Raw genomic sequence first — 25,831 nt, forward strand, 5'->3', positions numbered from 1 at the left:
CAGCAAATTTGGTCAGCCACACCTCTGGGATATTGGCCTGGATGTCTGCAAAATAAATGCCAAACAGGAGAGATCCCAACGCTGATAATCTCTCCCCAAGTTCATTCTGCAGTACTGAAAATGACTGATCAGTCTCACCCTGGAGCATTTTAAATGAAATGTTTTGCTAAAATGTATGCATGTTATCACATGATTAGTTATGATATGGAAAAAGTAAAGATGTATCTTAAATGCCAGCCAAAGAGAAAGTGACCTCTGAATTCACAACTGCGCCCTTGTGACTGACATAATAAGCTATTGTCTAGAGTGTATACGGAGTAAGCTTGCTATATTCCTCTAAAAAATATTTCTGATTTTAAAACATACTGATTAAAAGTGAATGGCTGTGTGTGACAAGAGTCATGAAATAGAGGGATAAAGCCCTGACTACAGCCCAGGTGACCTGGTTTTGATTAACAGCCTGGGCATCTGATGCTGGCAGTGAAGGAAGGGTGGCTGCATGGGCATTCCCTGTGGTGATTTCTGATAGAAGCTGAGGAGGTCTGTTTATGGGGGTGGCACAGTCCAAATAGAGGAAATGGTGGTGGACATGGCTTAGCTGCTGCTGTGGAGGTGAGATGATATGCTGCACATTCCCATTGATTGCCTGCTCCGTGCACACAGCCACATACCAACACAAGGGAGAGAAGAATAAAGCCACTAACTAGATAACTTTGCCAGTGGAAGGTGAACATCAAGACCCCCCTCCCCCAAAGACACCCTTATAATCAGCTCTAGCCCCAGTCAGAATCAGTGGAAGTTTGGGGTTGTGTGGAGGGGTTGGTAAATCTGGCAGTGGACATGGGACACGAGGATAGAAGCCGTAGGAAAAATTGCTGTTCAAAAAAAAACAATGGCTGCATACATAAGTTCTGCTATTTTTCAAGTACACTAAAACTGAGACAGTGTTATAGCATGCAGGGTATTTCCAAAAATGCTTCTGTATGGATGGCCTTTTTTGCTACCATTAGTATGTGTGTAATAGTCTCTCTTTATTACCTACCATTTTGGAATAACTGCTTCATCACGTTCATGCATAGAGGAACTTGACAATGAGGGCTGCGCAGATTTTGAAGGAAGGGACGAAGGAAATGAAAGGTGGGACTGTGGAAACAATACTGCCATGGTTATTTAAGTACAGAATTACCGCTCAGATAGTAGCAGGCTTACCTAGAACCAAAAGCTTTTATTACTAGCCTTGGATTTACATCTGACTTGTTTTTGCTAGATTGGAAAACAAAATCCAGAGCTTGGAGTTTCACTAAATATGTAGAATTCGAAAAGTTTTCCTCCTGGAGATGATATCTAAGGGAGAAAACTACAGTTGTTGTTCTAAATTGATCCATGCTTTAGTTAAATTTTCTGGACTGTTTTCCTGCACTGTATTCATTGGTTGTCTCTGGGGGGGAGAGTTGACAAATCCAAGGTGTATCTGTACATTTTTTGATGACCAAACACTGTGAAGACGTCTTACTTGTGCCTTTTGTGATCGACAGACATTTTTCAGATTAGGCTATTGCCACCTTACCTTGCTGTTTGACTGATGAAGTGTGTCCACCTCCTTTTCTAAGGATTCTTGTTAGAAAGTGGCAGAGCTTTTTTCCCCTTTAAAAAGAAAAACAAATGAGCTGTTGTTTCACAAAATGCTTGCTAGTCTATACAGACCTTCTTAAGAAATGAATTTCTAAATTGTAAACTAATGTCTTATTATTTATAAATGCTTTAAAGGGGAAAATTTACAAAGTGTACTTAATGTTGAGCCAAATAATTGCCTATACTAAAATGAAATGTATTACTAGAACTCCTTATAGTAAGGGTATGTAGTTACATTATCTTGAGCATTAAATGGTTAACCTAGGTGTGGCACACATTGCTAACTGTAAACATTCTATTGTGAAATATATATGATTAGTTTACACTCCAGTCTCTGCAAAAGATTGGCAACTATTATGCCATGGACTTTTATTTTGTTACTGTTGCTGTTGTCTTGAAGTCTAGATTTCATATTATAGTTGTTAAATCATTTAAAGTGGCCAGAATTTATGTCCACTATAAGACTGGATCAAAGATAATTTTTATACCAGAGTCCCAAGTGGATCATATATGTAATAAAATTGTTAAATGTAAGGACCTTAAAAAACGAGGTCTGGGGTACTTGCCTAGGTTAAAAAAAAAAAGAAGAAAAAGAGAGAGGGAGAAGATGTAAAGAATTATAACATGGTAGAAGAGCATCATTTGAACACATTTGCTTCCTGAAGTTCAAATAATATGTTTATTATGATGAGGTGATGTGCAGAGCTGTAGTAAATACAGAGGGATAAAACTGATCAGTCACAGCATGAAGTTATGGGAAAGAGTAGTGGAAGCTAGGTTAAGAAGGGAGGTGATGATTAGTGATCAGCAGTATGGTTTCATGCCAGGAAAGAGCACTACAGATGCAATGTTTGCTCTGAGAGTGTTGATGGAGAAGTACAGAGAAGGTCAGAAGGAGTTGCATTGTGTCTTTGTGGACTTAGAGAAAGCATATGACAGGGTGCCTAGAGAGGAGTTGTGGTATTGTATGAGGAAGTCGGGAGTGTCAGAGAGGTATGTAAGAGTGGTACAGGATATGAACGAGGGTGGTGTGACAGCAGTGAGGTCTGCAGTGGGAGTGACGGATGCGTTTAAGGTGGAGGTGGGATTACATCAAGGATCAGCTCTGAGCCCTTTCTTATTTGCAATGGTGATGGACAGGTTGACAGGCGAGATCAGACAGGAGTCCCCGTGGACTATGATGTTTGCAGATGACATTGTGATCTGTAGTGAGAGTAGGGAACAGGTGGAGACGACCCTGGAGAGGTGGAGATATGCTCTAGAGAGAAGAGGAATGAAGGTTAGCAGGACAAAGACAGAATGTGTGTGTGTGAATGAGAGGGAGGATAGAGGAATGGTGAGGATGCAGGGGGTAGAGGTGGCGAAGGTGAATGAGTTTAGGGATCAACAGTTCATAGTAATGGTGAGTGTGGAAGAGAGGTGAAGAAGAGAGTACAGGCAGGATGGAATGGGTGGAGAAGAGTGTCAGGAGTGATTTGTGACAGACTAGTACCAGTAAGAGTGAAAGGGAAGGTCTACAAGAGGGTAGTGAGACCAGCTATGTTATATGGGTTGGAGACGGTGGCACTGACAAAAAGGCAGGAGTCAGAGCTTGACGTGGCAGAGTTGAAGATGTTAAGATTTGCACTGGGTGTGAAGAGGATTGACAGGATTAGGAATAAGTATATTAGAGAGTCAGCCCAGGTTGGAAGGTTTGGAGACGAAGCCAGAGAGGCAAGATTACGTTGGTTTGGACATGTGCTGAGGAGGGATGCACGGTATATTGGGAAAAAGATGCTAAGGATGAAGCTGCCAGGTAACAGGAAAAGAGGAAGGCCTAAGATAAGGTTTATGGATGTGGTGAGAGAGGACATGCAGGTGGTTGGTTTGACAGAGCAAGATGCAGAGGACAGGAAGAAATGAAAACAGTTGATCCGCTGTGGCAACCCCTAACGGGAGCAGCCAAAAGAAGAAGATGATTATGATGATGGTTAAAATGTCCCCTTAGCTAGACAAAAACAAGAGTATGAACTTTGTAACAGGCTACTAATTTGTTTTTATAAAACAGCAATCACCTGACCTGATATTACCTTGGAGACTGGAAACAAGGTCAGAGATCTCTATTCGTGAAGTGGACACTGCATTAAAACTACTAAAGAGTACATTGGCTATTGTACCAGTCACTGTAAAGTTAATTTGTGTTTAAAAAAAAAAAGTCAGATAGCTGTAGACCCCCAAACTGCACCACTCTCAAAGCACAGCAGCAGATCCTATTGTAATGTTAGGTGCTATTTTCTTAATCTCTTTAGCAGAAACTTGGGGGAAGTGCCAAGAGAGATCACCATTTTACATGGTGTTACGATAAAGAGAAATTTGTTTTCTAAACAACAGTTTACTTACAATGAATTTAGTAAGGTCAAAATAACATAAAAAATAGAATAATTGATTTAAGATTGGGAAAGGAATATGACAAGGCTGTATTGTGAAATGTGTTAGATGAATCGGATGCTGGAATTAAAATAGCTGAGAGAAACATAAATAACCTCAGATATGCAGAAGATACCACTATAATGGCTGAACATGAGGAAGCATCAAGCAGCCTGTTGAATGTGAAAAAAGAAAGTGCAAAAGCTGGCTTGTTTAAGATCAGAAAGACCAAAATGATGTCATCTAGACCTATCAATTATTTGTAAACAGATGAGGGAGAAGTGGAGGCAGTGACAGATTTTATTTTCTAGGGCTCAGTTTTCTGCAGCTGGTGATTGCACACAGGGAAAGCTATGGCAAATCTGGGAAAGATTTCAAACAGCAAAAACATTGTCCGGAAAGATGCTTGCTGTTAGGGCTATGGTTTTTCTAGTAGTAGTATATGGTTGTCGAAGGCCTTGGCCAAGTCAAAATAGGCTGTGTGCATGGCTTTGCCCTCATCTGTGGCTCTGGTCGCATTTTATTAGAAGTCCACCAGGTTTAGCAGGCATGACCTGCCCTTGACAAAACCAAACTGGGATGTACCCAGGGTTTGAAGGTCAACTATATCTTTATTGATGAGGTCCACGATAATTCATTCTATTGCCCTACAGATGAGGCTGGTTAGACTTATGTCTGTAGTTACCCAGGTCTGTTGCAGAGCTGCCATTGTGGAGGAGAATAACAGTTGCTGTTTTCCTTTCAGTGGGGACAAAGCCAGTAGTCAGGCTGTGGCTGAACAGAGTGCCTAATGGAGTATTTATTTATATTTGTTAACCGTAAGTGTCCAACTGGGCTGAGGCCCACTAGCTCTTGTTTTGGAACATTAACAATGCAGCCCAGAATGCCTTCTGGTCCCATGGAGGCCGTATTCTTAGCCATGGAGTGAGCATTGACGACTTGCTCTTTGGACACGCAGGAATGAGGGGATGTTGATGACATGGTTTGTGGTAAGCTTGGAGGGGATGGGGAGGTGAAATTTTCACCAGACCTGTCTTGCTAGCAAGGCAGTGTGTGTGATGCCATCCACAATTAGTTTGGCACACATCTGAGTCCTACCTTTTTGGTTGCGAATGTAGCTAAAGAAAGCCATATGGTTATCCTTGGCTATGGTTACTAAATTTTTCTCATTGCTCTTTGACAATTTTACAAGTTGTCTTATTTGCTTGTTTAGGCTGATGAGGGTGCTCTTCCAGTTGTGGGATCTGACTTTTGTATTTTTAGACAGCAGCTTCTTTTTCTTATTGATAATTTATTAAAGCTAGATGTCTACCAGGATGGTTTGTTTTTTTCTTGAGGATGTTGCTTTAATCCTATCCGACACGGTTGTGTCTATACATTTGTGTAGATGTTTATACAAGGCAGCAGTGTATACCTTAGTATAGCCGTCAATGCCATCTGTGGAGCTTGGAAGTCAATCATACTTTCCCTTAGGAGGGTATAGTTAGATTTGGAGAAGATTTTTTAGCTGGACTTTTCTTATGAGGAGTTCTGTTGCTATTGCTGCTTCGAAAATTGACTGATTTTTGGTTGGATTTAACCAGTTTGGGCCGTACAGTTGAGACATTGCATCAGTCACTCATATTGTTGAAGACCAGTTCTAAAATATTGGAGCCCCTTGTGGGATTGTGCACTATTTGTTCCACGGCATTTGAGTTAACATATTCCAGGAACTTTTTTGCGAGTGAATTTGGGCTTGTATAAGTTTCCCAATTAATGAAAGGATAGTTGAAGTTACCCATGACTAGGGTGGTAGGTTGTACCTTAATTGTCCCAAGTAGGTCTAAATAAGCTGTGGGGACATCTTAGTTCATGGATCGGGACCTGTGACTGATGATCACCTGAAGGATGGTCTTACTCACTGTAATTTGGAGTTGGAGTAGCTCCATAGAGTATTCTTTTCTAACCAGTCTAGAGGTGTAGTTATTTTTAATGAAGATAGATACTTCACTTCCTTTGGTACTCACACTTTCAATTTGTGGTCTGAAGGTGTGGAAGGCTTTGTAGCCTTGCAATGCCAGGGTACTTTCTGTGGGCTTGAACCAGGTTTCTGTGACTGCACAGATGTCGGTATCTTCCAGGGAGAGGAGTGCTTCCATAGAATGCAGTTTCTGACTTAAACTCTTAGCGTTTAGCAGCATGACCATTAGTTTCTTTGTGTTTGATATTTTTACATCAGGAATTTTGTTGTGACCTTGCCTAAAAAAGGCATTATAGGGGAAGCAAGTGCCTTAGCCAGCAACTGAAAGCCTAGCGGTGCCCGGTTAAGACCATCTCTGGCAAAGCAGTGTGGTCTATCCACCATCTCGTCCCAAGCTGACAGGAACTGGATCCCTTTAGAATGATACTAGAAACTAAGCCAATTATTGAAGTCGCTCGTTTTCTGTTTATGTTGTGGTATCATCCTAGGCAAGGGTAAAATGCTTCTCAAAGCTAGGAACATATCCTCCTGGGACACATATTCAGAGAGTTCAGTCATGTCTCTCTTCATGTAGTCCAGAGCGGTACATCTCAAGTTGTTCACACCAACATGAACTATGACAGAGTTATAATGGTACTTGTTGTTGAGCGACTTGAGTGCATTTGTGATCTGGTGAAGTCTTGCACCAGACAAGCAGCTGACAATAACCTTCTTGTTCAGCTTGGTGAGTGGGGCGTTGGTATGCCTCACTATAGAGTCACCTGTAACTAAAACATTTGGAATAGTTGTGCATTTCCTTAAGGGCTTATTGGGTAAGACACAGGTGCTAGTTTTTTATGAATATTAGGGGCACTGGGTGTTAGGTGTAGCATGTTTGTGTTTTGGAGGTCTCTGGTGTTTGTTGGTTTCTGGAGGGCACCTCTCCATATGAAAGTTTGTGTTGGGTGCATATTATGAATAGGAGTCATGGTGTGTGAGCTGACAGCCTGTTTAGTGTTGCTTTTCTGGTGAGAGAGAGCAGTGATTCCAGATTCTTAGTGTAGGAGCATCTCTCGTAAATTGTACTTGAGCGATTTAGGAGTAAGGGGTTGTCACTGTACATGAGACAGTTGCTACACTGCCTCAAATAAATGTCCACCAGGCTGGCAGAAGAAACAAAGGGAAACTGACAGTCCATAATGCAAGGTTTGAACCTGGTATCTCAGCAGATAAGGAGAAAAAGATGGGGGTATCGGGCAGGGAGCTACTTTAGGGTGACTAATCTATGGGGTGTACAGTAGGAGGTCTATAAAAGAGGGGAGATCTACAGGGTCTGATGTTGATGGGTAAAAGTTAAAATATCTGCTGGGTGGTTCACTGAACAACTGAGAGCCATTCAAGAACTGCTGTTCTAGATAGAAGCTGCTTCTAAAGGAAAATACTTCTAGCAGCACTTTTGCACCAATAGTTACCCCTTCTGCATGGTAGTGCACAATGGTGTGCTATGTGCAAGCAAGAGCAAAGCAGCTAATGCAAAGAAACCAATGAAATAGCTTAAACTGAGTCCTGAACCAGTAACCTTCAGTTAGATATTCCAACTGCATGCTCCTGCCATGCGGGTACTTGCTTCTCCAAAAAAAAAAAAAATGTTGTTATTTTTAGTGCTTAATCTACAAAGAGGAGTGAATTCAGCTGGGCTGAATCCAGTCTATACTACAGCCAACAGAAGTACAATGGAACAACAGAAAAAAGCAGGACCATTTTTTTCCCCTTTTTTTTAAATTGCAGTTTTGGAGAAAAATTGAGGTTTCTTGAACTGCAGAAAGATTGAGTCAGTCAATGCTTAAGGAAGTAAATCAAGATTGTTTATTGGAAGGTCTGATGGTACATATTAAAAACATAATATGAAGACAGGATTCACTAGAAAAAGTGAGTGATGCTGGGAACAATCAAAGGCATAAGAAGGTAGCAGCAGATACTTAGGTGGATGGATAGCATTACTGAAATAATTAACACAAATTTGTAAGAACTTTAAAAGAATCAGTTTTTCATAGATAAGCCTGGTGTGCTAAAGTTCTTGAGACCATGAAGCGTCAGTTTGATTAAGCAGCAGCAACAACTAGATAGCCAGAATGACCGGATGTTCCTTGGTCAACGATTCAGCAACCCCGGCTGTTTTGTCCATTATTTAAGAATGGACTTGGGAAGCAGAAAGTTCAGCAGGATGGGAAATGGACCATCTAGTGAATACATTCTTCTGATCAAGTTGAGGGCCCAGGGGATTCCACGTGGTGAATTGGGGCCCAGTCTACAGACAGTGGCCCAGGTGTGTGTGTGTGTGTGTGTGTGTGTGTGTGTGTGTGTGTGTGTGTGTGTGTATGAGTTTGTCTATGTAATGGAGGACGACAGACCCTTTCTTTATTTCTTTTTTTTTTTACCTACTTTCCTGCTGGATGTCAACATTTATGTAATTTGCCTAGTTAACCCTTTTGTTTCCCCTATTCTACCAGCTTGGCAGAGGAAAGGTGACAAATTAAGATAAGTAGCCATGTTCCTTACAGGATGCATTTTTTTCATTATGTCCTACTTCATCTCCCTGTCTCAACTGGCAAAAAACTATGTAATGTCAGGCTGTAACAAATGTGACAGCATCTATATATCTGTGCCTGTACTAGAGTGCTGTGCACTGCTTGGAAGGTACAGTGCTTCCTGTTTCAGCAGGGCTTGCAGCCATCTGAAATGTATGGTTTAAGGTTTGTGAACCTACTACCATCCTCCCCCGATAATGTCCTTTTGAAAAAGCATTTAACTGCATATTAAAACGTTGTGCAGAATTTCAGCCATGTTACTGACTGTGTTTTATTGTTGAAAGCTTATAGCTTGCTGTGTACAATTTCTGAGGACATCATTTCTATGTGGTTGCTTTTGGTTCTGAGTTTTTGACACACAAATGTGGCTTTCTGTAGTCTTATGGTTAAGGTTTAGGAACTTGCTGCCATCAATCCCCTAGGATGTATGACCTAACAGCCGTGTAGTCCCATTCCTCCATCAAGGGCTTCTTCTGGTCCTGAGGCCATTATTTGAATTCAGGTCTTTGGGTTACAGCTAGAACTCCCTCTCTGTGTACCACAGAACTTGCTAGATTGTTTCTTTACTGCATGTCCTCTTCCACTGGGAAAACAGTTTCTGCCATTATCACGATTGGCAGATTACGATGATGCTGTCTATGGCTTGCTTCATTGCTAACCATTGCCATTTCTCCTTAATATTTAATATCTGATGCCTTGGATAGTGAACAGATCTAAATGGACCTGTTTCATGACTACATGCATACATAAATCAAGAATATTAGTGCATATCCATGGACATATGACCAAAAGGAGAAAAAACTGTAATGCAAACTGTGATACCAAGTCCACACAAGTCATACACAGAGCTGGAGCCACTTAGAAGTCCTATAATTTACCAGATTGGGCCAAAAATATATGCTGAGATTAAAAAAAATTATACTGGGAATTGATCAGCCCTGTGTTGCAGTGGGATAAGGCCTTACTGTGCTCCAGGCAACCTGCATTCAGTTACCTGCACAAATGCTGGAGGGGCCAATGAAAGAATGGGAGTGAGATGCCAGTTGTCAACTGACTCATCCTGCAGGGGAGAGAAGCAGCCTAAATTCACTGCAGTAAGCAGTGTGTGAGCCTGAAAGCTCTATGCTGTATAAGTTGTGAGCAGCTTAGATGGGAGGTTGCAAATGTTTGGAAGCAATGCATGCAGCTCTGAAGTGTATAGATTACAGAGCTAGCAAGTCTGCCATAAGGGGGCAAGAACTGGCACGCTCCCAGCAGCAGTATAACATTGCACCACTGTCCTTGATCTCCTCACTGTCTTCCAACGTGAGTCAGATTGAGTCCATGGAATACTAAGTTATGTCCAGTAGACCCAGTGAATGAGGATAGGAGCTGCTTGCAGCTAATAATATAACCAAACGGGAGAGGCTGTTTTGGGTACAAAGAGAAATTGGTGAGGCTTAAAATGGCTAGCTTAGTACTTGCCTATAAACCTACCTATGATGGTCAGCTGCAGGAAGACAAAAATAATAATAAAAAAAAAAAAAAAAAAAAAAAAAAAGAGTACATATTGGGAATTGTAAACATTTTACTGTGGAGTAATAGAAAACCAGCAAACAGCTTATGAGCAGAGGAAGAGAAGCCAAAATGTGTAATATAGTTTTAGTGACAAACAGAGGATCAGTAAGGTGAATGAAAAGTTGAGAAAATGTAGAAATAAAAATTGAAGTTTTCTGAGACAAGGAAGGGTGAGGAGAAAGTAGCAATATAAAAGAAATAAAAGAAACTTTCTGTATAATGAAGCAACACAATAATGTAAGGTAGCAGGAACAACCACGACCGGAGTAAACATCCAACATTCACATTAACTTTGAAGAAAAGATTCCAGCTTTCACAGTAACAATACGTCTTTATTCGTGCACATATAGGTTAGTGCTTTCACATTCCGCTTCTTCAGACCAACAAAGTGCAATGATAGATCAGTGTTTAAATAAATCAATTCATCCAATCATAGAATCCAATCAATTAAATACCTTCAATTGATTCTTAAAAACATACTAACCTATCTAACATACCCTAACAAATATAACACAAACATAAAACAATTCATATAATGCTTACCGTAAATTATCTAAAAAACTACACTATTATATTATATACACTTAAAACATCATTTCATCATATATATACTTTAAAATATCACACAGATATCTAACAAACTCTATCAAACTTGATGTTAAGTTGTCAATCTCGCCTTCATTCTTGCTGGATGGGTTCGGAGCCGATCCTCGGCACCGACTCGGCACTTGCTTTAGCTTAGGAACTCCTTTTACCAGCTTGAGGCAACCCTATATCCCATGATGCAAGGCGGAACTACCTCAGATCTCGTTTGCCGCTTAGCGAAAGAGGTCTCCTTTACCAGCAGAGGTAAGTGAATTTCTTGTCAAAGAAAGAGAAGCTTAGTTAGGGTTTTATTTTTCCTTTAGTCATAGTATAGTCTGTAGTAGTTTTACAGCCCACCCTATTCCCTTGTTTTTTTAAACTTTTATACCCTTTTAAACTTTTAGTGTAAAGTTTTAGTTAGGCGTAAAACCCCAGTTCTTAATCCCTTCCTGTGTGTTTGTGTAGGGGATTAATTTTGTGTGTTTGTTGGGGTTTGTGTGTGTTTTCTTCCTCCTAGGATATGTCTAGGGAAGGCAAGGTCTCAGGCTTCAAGAAGTGTGACTCGTGCTGTCAGAAAATGTCTCTGACAGACGGTCACACTTCTTGTGTTTATTGCCTGGGGCCTTTGCACCTGCAGGACTCCTGTGCTTTGTGTCACTCTTTTAGCCAGAGAGTCCTGCAGGAGAGGAGGAATAAACTTATCCTCCGTGGCTTACTTAAGCCAGAAGGTTCTCCCTCTAAAGCAGGGTCTGGGAAACCTTCTAAGCCACCGAAGGCTCAGGCTTCAGTTTCCAAGCCTCCTCCGGTGGCTCCGGCTCCGTCGGAGCCGAGATCGCTCCGCTGGAACCGATGTATCTGCCTCGAAGTAGTGGGTTCGGTGCCGCCTGCCTCCGATACCTAATTTATTGTAGCTTTTTCGGCTCGGCTGGAGCCGACACCTTATCCAGCATCGGAGCCGAGAAACCTTCGGCTCCATCTGGTGTTCAGGGGACTTCGACTCCGATGTCTCCGTCCCGAAAGAGATCTCGGTCCCCTTCATTACTGAGTATCCACTCGGCTCCGGGATCTCCCCTTTTGTCGGAGCGGAGCCATCGGAGCCGATCTTCGAGATCTTCCAGGCTGTCTGACCACGACTTGGAGAGGGTGGTAAGCAGGCTGAAGTCTCAGGCACTGGCCCAAATGCTCCATAGCCCGTCTCAACAGACTTCGGCTATAGCCTCACCCCTTGAACTTCCTCCTCCGACTCCACTTCAGAGTTTGGAGCCGGAGCTTCTCGGGACAGCGACTGTTTCGGTGCCGGAGCCGATACATCCTTCGGCTCCATCATCCTCGGCTCCGATCTCCTCCTTGAGACCTTCCTTGGAGGGATCCGGTCGTCGGGTTTCCCTTGTCGGCTCCGAGGGGGCTAGTGGCATCGGACCCTTGTCCGACCCGCCTCCCTCTCGGGCTTCGGCTTTGGTAAGCTCGGCGCCGACATCGGCCTTGGAGCCTTCCCTCTCAGTGGAGCCGGGCATTCCTGTTTCCTCGGAGCGGGGATATTCCGGCCTCCCGGGGAGGGGAGCCTTTGAGGTGATGAGGAGTGTCCTGGCCTCTGAGCCTGGTCAGCGGTCCATCCCTCTAGCTCCTCCCTCATCAGTGCCTGCAGACGCCTCTTGCCAGCCTCTTGCTCTCAGGCCCAGGGATCCATCGCCCCAGGTTTCCCCATTGGGAATTTCCTCCTCTTCCGAAGTTTCTCCTGATCCTGCAGGGGAACCCCCTCGGAAGAGGACATGTAAGAGGAAACACACGGACTCCCCTGAGTCTACTACATCTGATACCGACTTAGATGAGTCGGAGGGTTCCCCACGGTCCCCCTCTGAGGATGTCTCCTTTTCAGACATCCTTGAGCTCCTCAAACAGAAGGGGAATTGGCCCTCCATTGATCCCTCCGAGGATGAGTCGGTATACCTGGAGGCTTTTGGATCCCGACCCTCCACCTCCTGGGTGTCTCCGCCTTTCGACCCACTGATGCAGGTAGTGGCTCGGAAGGCGTGGGCCCAGATTCTGTGGAACCTGTCCCCAGGAGACCATCCAAATTCATCACGGCCCCTACGGACAAACAGTTCCTTTCCAAGGGTGTCTCTGTGGATGCTATGGTGGTGGCGGCAGCCACTAAGAAGGAACTGGCGGATCCTTCAGTACCTGTCCATCCTCCTAACAAGGACTCTAGGACCATGGACAGGTATGGAAAGTCGATGTTTTCTTCAGCGACTTTTGCTATGCGTTCGCTGAATTATCTTTGTCACTTCACCAGGCTTCAACAAGATATTCTCAAAGAACTGGGTGAAGTAGTCCAGGATCCTTCTGCTGCTGGGGCTCAGGAAAAGATTGCCTCGCAACTTGCAATCCTGAATTCCATATCTAACTCCTCCATGCGGCTCATATCCTATGCGGCCGATGGAGCGAGCAGGGCCGCAGGCACAGGAGTTGCTCTTAGACGCCAAGCCTGGATGCGGCTTTGTAATTTTGCGGACCCCTTTAAGGCGTCCTTCACTAATACCCCTTTGATGGTTCGGCTTTGTTCGGACCTCAGGTGAAGGATACCTTGACCAGGTGTGAGCAGGACGGTAAAACTCTTTCTGCCGTTGGAGTCCAGTTTTCCACTCCTTCTAGACCATATCCCAAGGGTCAGAAGGAGGGGAAGATGTGGTTCCGAAAAGCCCAAGGAGCTACACCGGACGCACGTGGTCAGTTTACCCCAGAGGCAGAGGGGTAACAATAATAGCCGCCCTAGAGGCAGGGGGGTCCTCAGAACCAGGGCAACAGGGAGTCTCTTCCTGAGAAGCCCTTTCAGCATCCCTGAGGTGTTGCCCGACTGTCCACCCTTGGAGGCAGTCGGGGGAAGGATTTTGCTGTACCCAGTAGCCTGGCAATCCCTATCTCAAGAGAGTTGGGTACAGTCGATCATATCCGTGGGTTACAAAATCCCCTTCGAAAGGTTTCCTGTACCTGTACATTCCCTTCCAGACATCTCACCCGGTCAAAGGGATTTGGCAGAACAGGAGGTTTCAAAGCTCCTAGAAAAAAGAGCCGTCCAGACTGTGCCAGCAGACCAGGTAGGATCCGGCGTCTACTCGAGATTCTTTTTGGTCCCCAAAAGGACGGGAGATTGGAGACCAATATTAGACCTGAGCAATCTAAACAGATTTGTCAAGAAGGCAAGATTCCGGATGGTCACGCTTCAGTCCATTCTGCCCTTTCTGGGCAAGGACCAACTGGATGTGCTCTATAGACCTTCAGGATGCGTACTATCACATAAAGATTCACAGACGCTCCAGAAGGTTTCTCCGCTTTCGGCTAGGGACCAGTCATTACCAATTCAGAGCACTGCCCTTTGGCCTCACTTCAGCCCCCAGAGTGTTCACCAAATGCATGGCAGTTGTCACAGCTCATCTGAGACGTCAGGGATTCCAGGTGTTTCCCTACTTGGATGACTGGCTCCTCTCCGCCACCACCAAGCGTCAGCTTCTTCAGTCCAGAGACTACACTCTACAGCTTTGCAGGAGTTTGGGAATTTCAGTAAATTTCGAAAAATCTTCTCTGCTGCCTTGCCAATCTATCACCTTTATAGGCGCAGAATTAAACACCATCAAAATGATAGCCAGACTAACAGAGCAAAGAATTCTGGACATCCAAAAATTGTTGGCTTCTATTGCAAAGCAACAAGTTCAAAGCCAGATTTATACTGAAGGTTCTAGGTCTTATGGCTGCGGCCATTGTTCTTCTACCACTGGCTCGCTTCCACATGCGTCTTCTGCAGTGGATGCTATTCACGCAGTGGTCGTACCACAGTCTCCCGATGAGGCACGAAATCTTGGTCACACAGTCGTGCAGAGCTCATCTGAACTGGTGGATATCTTCCCTCTTCTTCATCAGGGCCGACCCTTTATTCCCCCTCCTCCAGTTGCCACAGTCACTACGGATGCCTCTCTGATCGGGTGGGGGGGGCATTATCAGGGCAGGATGGTCCACGGACCGTGGCAACCCATAGAATACCATCTGCACATAAATGTCCTGGAGATGAGAGCAGTGCTTTTAACGTTGCAAGCCCTCAGCGACTTTCTTCCCACGGGAACTATTGCAGTACAAACGGACAACATGTCCGTGGTCTGGTACATCAACAAACAGGGCGGGACCAGGTCCTATCCGTTATGTCGAGAAGCTCTCAGACTTTGGCAATGGGCGATCTCTTCTCAGCGGTTTCTGATAGCAACGCACATCCCGGCAGGTCCAACCTATTAGCGGACAGGCTGAGCAGATCCATTCTGATGCCTCACGAGTGGTCTCTCAATCAATCTGTAGTGGATCAGATTTTTCTGAAGTGGGGCACTCCTTGTTGCGATCTTTTGCTACTCCATAAAACAACAAGTGCCCCGATTTTTCACTCTTTTTCCCTTCCAGGCCAACCCTGAGAGTCTCTCTAACCCAGGATTGGCCCCGGGTCCTTCTGTACGCTTTTCCTCCCTTTCCCTTGATTCCACAAGTCATTCAGAAAGCCACCGTTTTGAGAGCCAAGTTGATCCTCATTGCCCCATATTGGCCTCAACAAATTTGGTTTCCGTCTGCATCGTCACCTTCTGGTGCAGCCCTGGCATCTGGACCCAGTTCCGGATCTCTTGATCCACTAGTCGGGTCAGCAGCACCGAGCCATTCATTCTCTCAACCTCACTGCTTGGTTGCTCCACTTCCTACCCTAGCCAGGCTACCGATGATTTCGGACTCAGAGACATTTTAGTGTCTTCTTTGAAGTCGTCCACTAGGACTGTTTATGCTAGCAAGTGGCGACGTTTTTCTATTTGGGCAAATTCCAAAAATATTGACCCCTTTACTGCTCCTGTACATTCGGTTTTAGATTTCCTGGCGGAGGTTTTTCATTCAGGATCCTCGTCATCTACAGTCAAAGTACAACTGGCTGCTATTTCCAAGTATCATGTTGGCTTGCATGACAATAACATTATGTCTCATAGATTATGCAAGGCCTTTCTGAGAGGAGTTTTTCTCCTAAAACCACCTATAAAGCATCCTCCTCCTCCGCAATGGGATCTAAACTTAATGTTGGCATCCTTGATACTACCTCCCTTCGAACCGTCTGCTTCATGTTCTTTGAAATTATTGACCTGGAAAACTATATTTTTACTGGCTGTCACTTCTGCAAGAAGAGTTTCGAGATTCAAGCTCTCTGCATTCGTTCCCTTATTTGGTTTTCATAAGGACAGGGTATCATTAAGAACTAACCCTTCCTTTCTTCCCAAAGTCGTATCTCAAACCAACATTAACCAATCTATAGACCTACCAGTCTTTTTCCCAAACTATTCCGACAGAGCTGAACAGAAACTGCATTTTTGGATGTCCATCGTCAGCTCAGGTACTATTTGCATAGAACTAAACAATTCAGAAAATCGGACCAATTATTTGTCTCCTATGCAGAAAACAGGATAGGTCTTCCAGTCTCTAAAGTGACCTTATCCAGATGGTTAACTTCCACTATTTCCTATGTATACTCTCTCAGAGGCAAGCAGCTATCTTCTAAGCCAAAAGCACACTCAACCAGGAGTCTATCCACTTCTGCAGCTTTTCAGGATAGACTACCCATTGATACCATTTGTGCAGCAGCTACTTGGGCTACGCCTCATACCTTTGTCTCTCATTACAAATTGGACTTGGCCTCCAGAGATAGGGCCAGTTTTGGTTCCACAGTTCTCAAGAGTCTGTTCCATTGAGCCACCCGGGATACAGGTGCTAGGGATGCGGTCCCATCCAGCAAGAATGAAGGCGAGATTGACAACTCCCCCTGGCCTGGACAGATCTTGAAGAGTTCGTATTAGGTTGTTTCCTCCTGAGCCTTCATATGAGGACTTCTATTAGGATCTTATGTTCCTAATTATGTAGGATAGTCTTTAGCAGGGTAGGTTAGCTACCAAACGAGATCTGAGGTAGTTCCGCCTTGCATCATGGGATATAGGGTTGCCTCGAGCTGGTAAAAGGAGTTCCTAAGCTAAAGCAAGTGCCGAGTCGGAGCCGAGGATCGGCTCCGAACCCATCCAGCAAGAAAGAAGGCGAGAGAAGACAACTACCATGGAACGTTATGGTAGGTACATAACTTCTAATTAAGATTAGTTCACTTTTTTTAAAAATCATTTCCTAAGAATTCTCCTAGATTTGAGAATGGGCTTCAATGAAGCCCTCTCATTTAGGCCACTGCCTCTATCTGATGTAAATCTCATAATCCAGCATGTCTCTTTTTTTCTCTGTAGCATTACGAATATCTCCTTCTCTTATGTTAGGGGAGATGAGATCTATTACTAAAAATCTAAACCAATGATCTGAAGTAGGATATTCATTTGTCTGCAACCTGTGGGTTATGGATCCGATATCGGATCCGAACCGGCATAGTTTCCAGCTATGGATCCAAGCTCTCAGCTCCTCCCCTCACCCATAATGCCCTGCTCTACCCTCATGACCTCAGATCTTGTTTGCCGCGCTGGTAACTGGATGTGGTTTCTATAGCTCTCAGCTAAGTGGATTTTCTTGTACTAAAATAGAATATTTTTGCTTTCTTTAAACTTTTTTGTGTGAAAGTTGTAGGTTTCCTATTTTTATTGACTGTTTTTAGTTTAATTTTATTTACAGTAGTATATTTTATTCCCTCCCCTCGCTGGTACGTAGAGTGTGTGTGAGGCCTGTGTGCTTTTTTAGTTTATTGTTTTAAGTTACTTCTGTAACTTTTGTTTAATTTTTGACTATGGCTGACCAGCCTAAGTCAATTTTCTCTAAATGCTCCGAGTGTGGCCATAAGCTCTCACCGGCTGATGGCCACACTCGGTGTTAGTAAGTGTCTTGGGGTTGAACACCTCACATCTGGCTGTTCCATTTGTGCAGGGTTCAACCCCAGGGCACTGAGGGAGCGGAGGTCCAAGCTGGTCTTGGCGGGTCTTTTACCGCGGACTCGGCTCCGACCCCGCTCCTTCGGGGACTCCTGCGGCTGCAGCTGTTCCCCGTAGCACCCCTCCTGCTCCTGGGACTCAAACTCCCGCTTCAGGACAGGAGAGGGATGCATCTACAAGGACGGAGGAGAAGCACCACAAGCGGCGGGCCGAGACCTCTGTTTCCCCGCCAGCGGGCTTCTCCCCGGCTTTTGTTGGGCGGTCTCCTCCTTCTCGGCTCCGGTCACCTGTGTGCTTCTCACGGGTCCTGAGGAGGAGGAGACCCGATCAGCGAGGCTGTCGAGGAGGCATTCCAGGCCTACCTCGGTAGCCTCGTCGAGATCTACCCATAGCCTTTCGGATGCTGATCTGGACGGATGATGCGAAGGTTCATCCAGGCCCAGATGCAGATGGGAGTGCTCTTGCCTCCCCCTCGGGGAGCTCAACACCCTTTTCAAGCCTATTGCTCCTTCTCCGACCCGCTTCCCGGGTTCGGAGCAACTGGAGCCGAGCAGCCCGGGCCGGGGAGGTCGGAGCCGATAGTACTTGGTGCCGGATCCGACCATGCCCTCGAGTGCGTCGGACCCGATCTCGGAGCCTGGATCCGAGCCGGATCCGGGGATCAGTGCTCCTTGGCGCCGTCTGTCGGGCGCACTGTCCCTACGGATCCGAGTGCTGCGCCGGCTCGATCCACTCTTCGATCCGAGGGAGCCGATTGTCGGATCCTTTGGTCGAGGTCGGCTCCCTTCGCTTTTGATGTAGTGGAGAGGGCTCTGTTGAGGGTCTCGGACCCCGGCACTTGCCCGCCCGTCCAGCGCTCCTCTGCACTGGGCCAGGCTTCCACCATCCGGCCCCTGGGACAGCCCGTTTCTGTGCCCCAAGTTGCTCCCATGGAGCAAATTGCTGCTGCGAGGACTCCTCTGACAGCCCCCAGAGGAGGCTCCTGCATAGCATACGCAAAAGGAGGCACATTGACTCCTGAGTCTCTCACTGAAGACACGGACTTGGAGGAAGGGAAGGCTCCCCACGGTCACCCCGAGGATGTCTCCTTCGGAGACATCATGGAAATGCTCCGTATCAGGGGTGGTCTGCCCCAAGTCTTCCTCGGACGAGTCCGTGTTCTTGGAGGCATTCAAGCGGGCCCGTCTACCTCTTGGGTGTCCCCCTGCCGACCCCTGGTGGACCTTATTACCACCAGGGCGTGGAAGAACGGACACCGTGGAGCCAATTCCCAAAGACCTGATAAAATCCTTAGCCCGCCTTCTGACAGGACCCATTGGAGTAAGGGGCCTCCTGTAGATGCCATGTTGATGGCGGCGGCCACAAAGAGGAACTGGCTCAGGAGAGTCCTCAGTCCACCCACCGAGCAAGGAGTCTCGGATGATGGACCGCTTGGGAAGCGGATGTTCAGTTCGCGACCTTTTGTAAGGGCGCTGAACTATTTGGCACATGTTATTCGGATGCAGCGAGACCTTATTAAGAGTACGCTGCATCCCCTGAGTCCATTTCGAGGAGGACAGAGCTCTGCACTCCACCAAAATGGCCACTCTTAGGTCAGTCACAAATACTTCTATGCGGCTACTCTCCCATGCTACGGGCGCCGCTAGAGCTGAGGGACAGGACTGGTCACTAGATCGTCAGGCCTGGCTCCGCCACTCGATTTTTCTGAGCCCTTCAAGGCGTCGTTTGACGCCCTTTGATGGTTCTGCTCTGTTTGGCAAGACCGTTCATGAGGCGTTGACCCAGAGCGAGAAGGACGGAAGACGCTGTCTGCCGTCGAATCCGCTTCTCTGCACCCCAGAGGCCCTATTCTAGGAACCAAAAGGGTCAGAAGAAGATGTGGTTCGAAGTCGCAGCAGTCCCAGCCTGCTCCGGACAACCAGTCCTTCCGTGGCAGAGGAGGACAGGGAGGCGCCGCCCTAGAGGCAGAGGGGCTCCCAGAAACTTCGGGTCCAGGGAACCTTTCTCTGAGCGGCCCGCAGCAGCCCTGAGGGTTGCCCGTCTGCTCTACTCTGGAGGCAGTCGGGGACGTTTTCGGGCACCTAAGCGGCATGGGAGTCCATAACATCGGACCGCTGGGTTCTCCAAATCATATCCAGGGATATCGCATTCCTTTCCTTCACCTTCCAAAGATGAAGTCCCTCCCAGGCGTACCACCCGGTCAAGGGAGGCCGCTTTAGCAGAAATTGGCCATCTGCTAGAGAAAGAGCCAAACCAGGGCCCCGGCTTTTTCCCCAAAAAACCAGAAAACGGATCCCAAAAAGGGTTTTCTACTCCCCAAAAGGCCCCTTTAGAGGTGTCAGTGGAGCCGGTGGCTCCACGGAGGTTTCTTTGTGTTCCCAGCGTGAGACCTGATTATTGCAAGATGTGGCCTCTCAGGAGACTAGTCAGGCTGTGGGAGCTTCTCATGTTACTATACTCCCTCCCTTCCTAAGGTGGCTAGGCCCTCTCCTTCTGTTTCAAAGGCTTCTCCCAGGGGCAGGCCAGGTTTAGCTTCAGTTGGTGTTACCCCTAGCTCTTCAGGTACTGTGCCCAAGAAGCATATGCTTAAAATGGCAGAAGATTTGATTACTTTGATTAGGGATTCTATGCCCCCTCCTGATAAGAGACCTAGGGTGGAGCCTGAGCTGGGGGTTTTGAGCAGGCTTCAGATGTTTCAGAGTCTTGGCTGAAGACTTGCAGGAGTACTCTCCTTATTCTGATTCTGATGTGGATGATTCTACTCCTTCCGCTACTCCTCCTGAGGATTTTTCTTTTTCAGAAACTCTTCATTCCATGAGGGAGCATTTTAAGTGGGAAGGTCAGGACTTCTCTGATTCAGGAAAAGGCTTAGAGAATTTCTGTTTTACCCCAGCATAGGCCTTTGGCTATACCTCCTGTTTTGGATGTAGTGGAAGATGTTTTTTACAGAAGCTTCTCTTAATCCTGATTCTTTGCCTCCTGCTCCTGTTAAGCCGGATAGGTATTACAGGGTGCCTGAAGCTCATAAGTATCTTTTAAGAGTCCTAGGGCAGACCCAGAAACTGTTAGCCAGGGGCCTAAAGGTGTTAAGGCTTCTGTTGTTAAGAATCCGGTTCCTGCAGACAAGGAGGCTAGGGCCTTGGATAGATGGGGAAAGAAAGTCTATACTTCTTCCACTCTTGCTATGAGGGCTCTGAATTGCCAGTTTCACATGTTGCAATACCAAAACTATCTCCTTTCACAATTGAAGTCTAAGGTTGATGCTCTGGCAGTAGGTATTGATTGTAAAGAGTTGCAAGATTTAGTGCATGTTTCTGAACAGGTGGGTAAGCATTCTTTGCAATGTGGTTTTGATGCTGTACAGGCCTCATCTAGGGTGGCTGCCACTGGGTCAGTTCTTCGCAGGCACGCCTGGCTGAGGGATCAGAATTTGTCTGAACATGTTAAAACAAGGATTTTAGATGCTCCTTTACAATCTGACGTGTTGTTTGGTCCTCCTGTTGAGACCGTTTTAAAGAAAATGGAAGACAAGGCTAAGTCTATGCAGACTGTTAAAGATTTTTTGCAGGTCCAGCCTCCAAAGTTTAGTAGAAATTGGCCTACTAAAGGGTGGACATATCCTTCTTATGATTCACAGTCTAGGGGTAGATCTAGACGTGGTAAGGAGCAGAGCCCAGGGCTCTTTCAGGCCTAGAACAGGGAGTTCTCCTGCACAGGCTTGGTGAGGGCAGGGGTCAGTCCTTCGTAAGCAGACCCAATGACCTACCTTTTCAGCTGCCAGAGCCTGCTCGTCTGGCAGCACCTTTGGGAGGAAGGTTGGCACTTTTCAAAGAAAATTGGAGTTTAATTACCCAGGACAGATGGGTATTGGATATCATACACCACGGCTACAGGTTTTATTTCCATACCCTGCCTCCTTTCAAAGGCATGCCAGACGTTCCTCCTCAACAAAGAATAGAGGCTCACAAACAGGTTTCTCTGTTGCTCCACCTAGGGGTCATACAGCCGGTCCCTCTGCCAGAAGTGGGCCTAGGATTTTATTCTCGCCTGTTCCTAGTACCAAAGAAGGGGAACACGTGGAGACTAATTTTGGATTTATCTATCCTCAACACTTATCTGGACATTCCCAAGTTCAAAATGTTGACGTTGCAGCAGCTTTTACCTCTGCTGGGCAAAGATCATTGGATGGTAACTTTGGATCTCAAGGAGGCTTACCTTCATGTTCCTATCAGACTAAGTTGCAGAAAGTATCTGCGTTTTCGAGCTGGGACTTCTCACTATCAGTTCTCTGCATTGCCCTTTGGCTTATCTACTGCGCCCAGAGTGTTCACGAAAGTTCTGGCTCCAGTGATAGCTTTCTTCAGACTAAAAGGAATACAGATCTATCCTTATTTGGACGACTGCCTAATTCTGGCTCAAGGAAGAGAAGAGCTTCTTCATCATTTGGAATATGTGATAGCAGTGCTAAGATGCCTAGGGTATTCTGTGAACGAAATAAAGTCCAGTCTAGTACCCTCTCAAGACATGTGCTTTCTGGGTGTGAGACTGAATACAGCATCCCAGATGGCCTTTTTAACCCCGGACAAACAAAAGAGTCTATCCTTTTACTTCCATCAACTATCTCATCAGTCCGGGCTGACTGCAAGGACAGTCCTTCAAGCCTTAGGGTTCATGGCATCTTGTATTCTGGTGCTTCCCAATGCCAAACTGCATGTGAGGAAGCTACAATGGTATCTCAAAAATGTATGGACTCAGCACTGCCAGGATCTGGACACTGTCATTCAAATAATACCTTGCATTCAAAAGGAATTTTTGTGGTGGGCTCAGGAATGTCACCTAAACAAGGGACTCTCTGTGACCCGGCCAGAGGCGAGTCAGATTTTAACGACAGATGCCTCAGACAAAGCTTGGAGAGCTCATCTAAATGGAAAGTGGATACAAAACAAGTGGCCTGTCAGACTACAACATCTACATATCAACATGAAGGAGATGTTAGCAGTCCAGTTTGCATTAATAGCTTTCAAGGATTTACTTCTTCCAGGGCAGGTGTTGATTCTAACAGACAACACAACTGTCATGTGGTACATCAACAAGCAAGGGGGAACGCATTCTTATCCTCTATGCAGGCAAGCAATGATTTTGTGGGAGACTGCTCTCAGTTTACAGCTCAATCTTCAGGCAAGGTTTCTGCCAGGAGCACAGAACTCCTTAGCAGATGTGTTGAGCAGACGAATTATGGATCCCCACGAGTGGAAATTGGATCCTCATGTATTTCAGAAATTGACAGTGTCCTGGGGAACTCCAGACATAGATCTGTTCGCTTCTCCACTAAACCATCAGCTGCCAAGGTTTTGCACAAAAAGGTTTCATCCCACAGCTTGGAGAGTGGGTGCTCTTTTTTTCAATTGGAGCAATCTTCATGTGTATGCCTTTCCACCTCTGCCTCTCCTCCCAAAGGTACTTCTAAAGGTCAGACAGGATAAGCCAAGGATGATTTTAATAGCTCCGGATTGGCCTCGACAACACTGGTACCCATTACTGAGAAGTCTGGTACGGAAGCCTCCATGGCCTTTGCCTTCGATTCCACACCTGTTGTCGCAGGAGGACAGCCATTTGCTAAATGTCAGGCTTCACTCTCTGCACCTAACAGCCTGGCATATTCTGTTTTGAACCATAGTGGGCCTCCACTTCCTCAGCAAGTTTTGAATGTTATTTTGGAAGCTAGGAGGCCTAGTACAAGGAAAGTGTACGCAGACAAATGGAAGAGATTTTTGTTTTGGAGTACAGCAAAAGATTTTGATGTTTCTGAGCCTAATTTGTGTGTGGCTCTTCAATATCTTACTGAGTTACTAGACAAAGGTTTGTCTTTCTCTTCTATTCAAGTTCATCCTGCAGCAATTTCAGCTCACTATGATTGCAACCCACCATTGTTTTCTCATCCTTTGTTCAAGCAATTTCTTAGAGGGACAAAGAATATAAGACCCCCACGAAGAGCTCCTACTCCTGCTTGGGATCTCAATTTTGTGTTGGAGAAACTCACTCTACAACCTTTTGAGCCTGCAGCTACTGCTGAGTTGAAATATTTATCATGGAAGACTGCTTTTTTGTTGGCCATTACCTCTGCAAGAAGGGTTTCTGAATTACAGGCCCTTATGGCGGTTGAGCCTTTCTTGATTTTCCATAAGGATAGGGTATCATTACGTACTAATCCTTCCTTTATGCCTAAGGTGGTTTCTAGTGTGGCTTTAAACCAAACTATTCATTTGCCTACTTTTTATGCAAATCCCCAAAATAAGGGGAAAAGATTTTGCACACTTTAGATGTCCACAGGCAGTTGCGTTATTATTTGGACAGAACTAAAGGGTTCAGGCAGTCTCAGCAGTTGTTTGTTTCTTTTGCTTTGAGTTCTCAGGGCAAGCCTGTGTCAAAACAAACTATTTCTAAGTGGATTGGGTTTGCATTGCTTTCTGTTATTCCCATCATGGCAAGGAGATTCCAGCTGGGATTAGGCCTCATTCCACTAGGGCTACTGCCACTTCAACAGCTCTTTTGAGGGGAGTGGCAACCAAGGATATTTTGGAGGCAGCTACTTGGAGTTCTGTGCATACTTTCTCTAGGCATTATCACCTGCCACTTTACTCTAAGTCCAGGGCTGGTTTTGCCACTGCTGTTTTGCAGGGCATTTTGGCTGCTCCTGCTTCCTTGTAGTTAGCCATCCTCCCTTACCTCTGCTTTGGGATTCTACCCAAGTGTAAGGACTGCAGCAATGTGAGATGAAGAACATAGTACAGTTTTGTACCTACCATAAATGTAGATGTTCGAAGATCCACATTGCTGCAGTCCAATTCCTCCCTCCTTCCCCTCTGTAGTTAGAGGTGGTTGTGTGGGTTGGGTTGTACATATTGTGTATATTGTATTTATTGTACATATAGTTAGTGCAAGGGTGGTTGGTTGGTTGTTTGCTGTCTTTTGGTTTTGACCTTTATTTTTAAGGTCTTCTGACATCTGGGGCAAGAAAAGACTGAGGATATGACGTCGGTCATGCGCATTTGTACCCTGACGTCCTGATGTCAGTCAAATGCGCCGTGACCGACGTCAGCCTTATACTTTGATATTCGGGCCGACCGAGGACAGCGGACTACCCAAGTGTAAGGACTGCAGCAATGTGGATCTTGAACATCTACATTTATGGTAGGTACAAAACTGTACTTTTCCATGCTCGGGGCCTTAAAGGAGACCACACTAGTCTTTAGAAGTGTGAAGTCGGCTTGAGAAGTTCTTTACTGTGGTCTTTTTATTTCAGGTGGGGTGGGATGAGGACCTCCAGCGAGATTAGTTTGTGATCTGATCTCACCAGTGAGGGGTATACTTCCGGTGTTGAACATTGTGCTCCCATGTTCATGATGATGAGATCAAGTATGTTATCTCCTCTTGTGGGGATGGTGACTAGTTGTTCCATGGCATTTGAGTTTATGAATTCCAGGAACTTTTGGGCTAGGGTGTTTGGGCTTGAGTAGTGTTCCCAGTCTATATTAGGGTAATTGAAGTCACCTAGTATGATGGTGTTTGGTGATACATTTATCCCCTCTAGTGTTTTCAGGAAGGCCATGTGAGGTTCCTGAGTTTGTGAGGGTGGCCTGTAACATGCTACAATTTGCAGAGCAGTCTTGCCTATGGTTAATTGCACCTGGATGGTCTCCAATGCATCGTGCGTTGCCACCAGTCTTGAGGTGTGGGTGTCCTTGATGAATATGGATACCCTCCTTTCTTGGTATTGTCCGGATTTTGGGGCGGAACGCATGATATGAGGTAAAACCTGATAGCTGGGGTGCTCTCAGGAGCCTTGAACCAGGTTTCTGTCACAGCACAGACATCGATGTTCTCCATACTGAGAAGGGCCTCGAGTGCGTGCATTTTGAGATTAAGACTTCTGGCATTGAGCAGCATTACCCTTAGTTTTTTCCTTTTTTGTGTTCTAGGGTGGTAGGTTTAGAATTTGAGCCTTGCCTAAAAAAGGCACTATGGGGGTGGCAAGAGCCTTTGCCAATATCCGAATCCCAGGGTGACAGGTGCAAGCCGCCCCTTGCGAAGCAGCGTGGCTTGTCCAGCATGTCATCCCAGGCAGACAGACACTGGATCCCCTTTGAATGACACCAGTGTTTAAGCCAATTGTTAAAGCTGATCATCTTATCTCTGTATTG

Source organism: Protopterus annectens, chromosome 2.part1, assembly GCF_019279795.1.
Source record: "Protopterus annectens isolate FY-2018-M chromosome 2.part1, PAN1.0, whole genome shotgun sequence".
Lineage (NCBI taxonomy): Eukaryota > Metazoa > Chordata > Ceratodontiformes > Protopteridae > Protopterus > Protopterus annectens.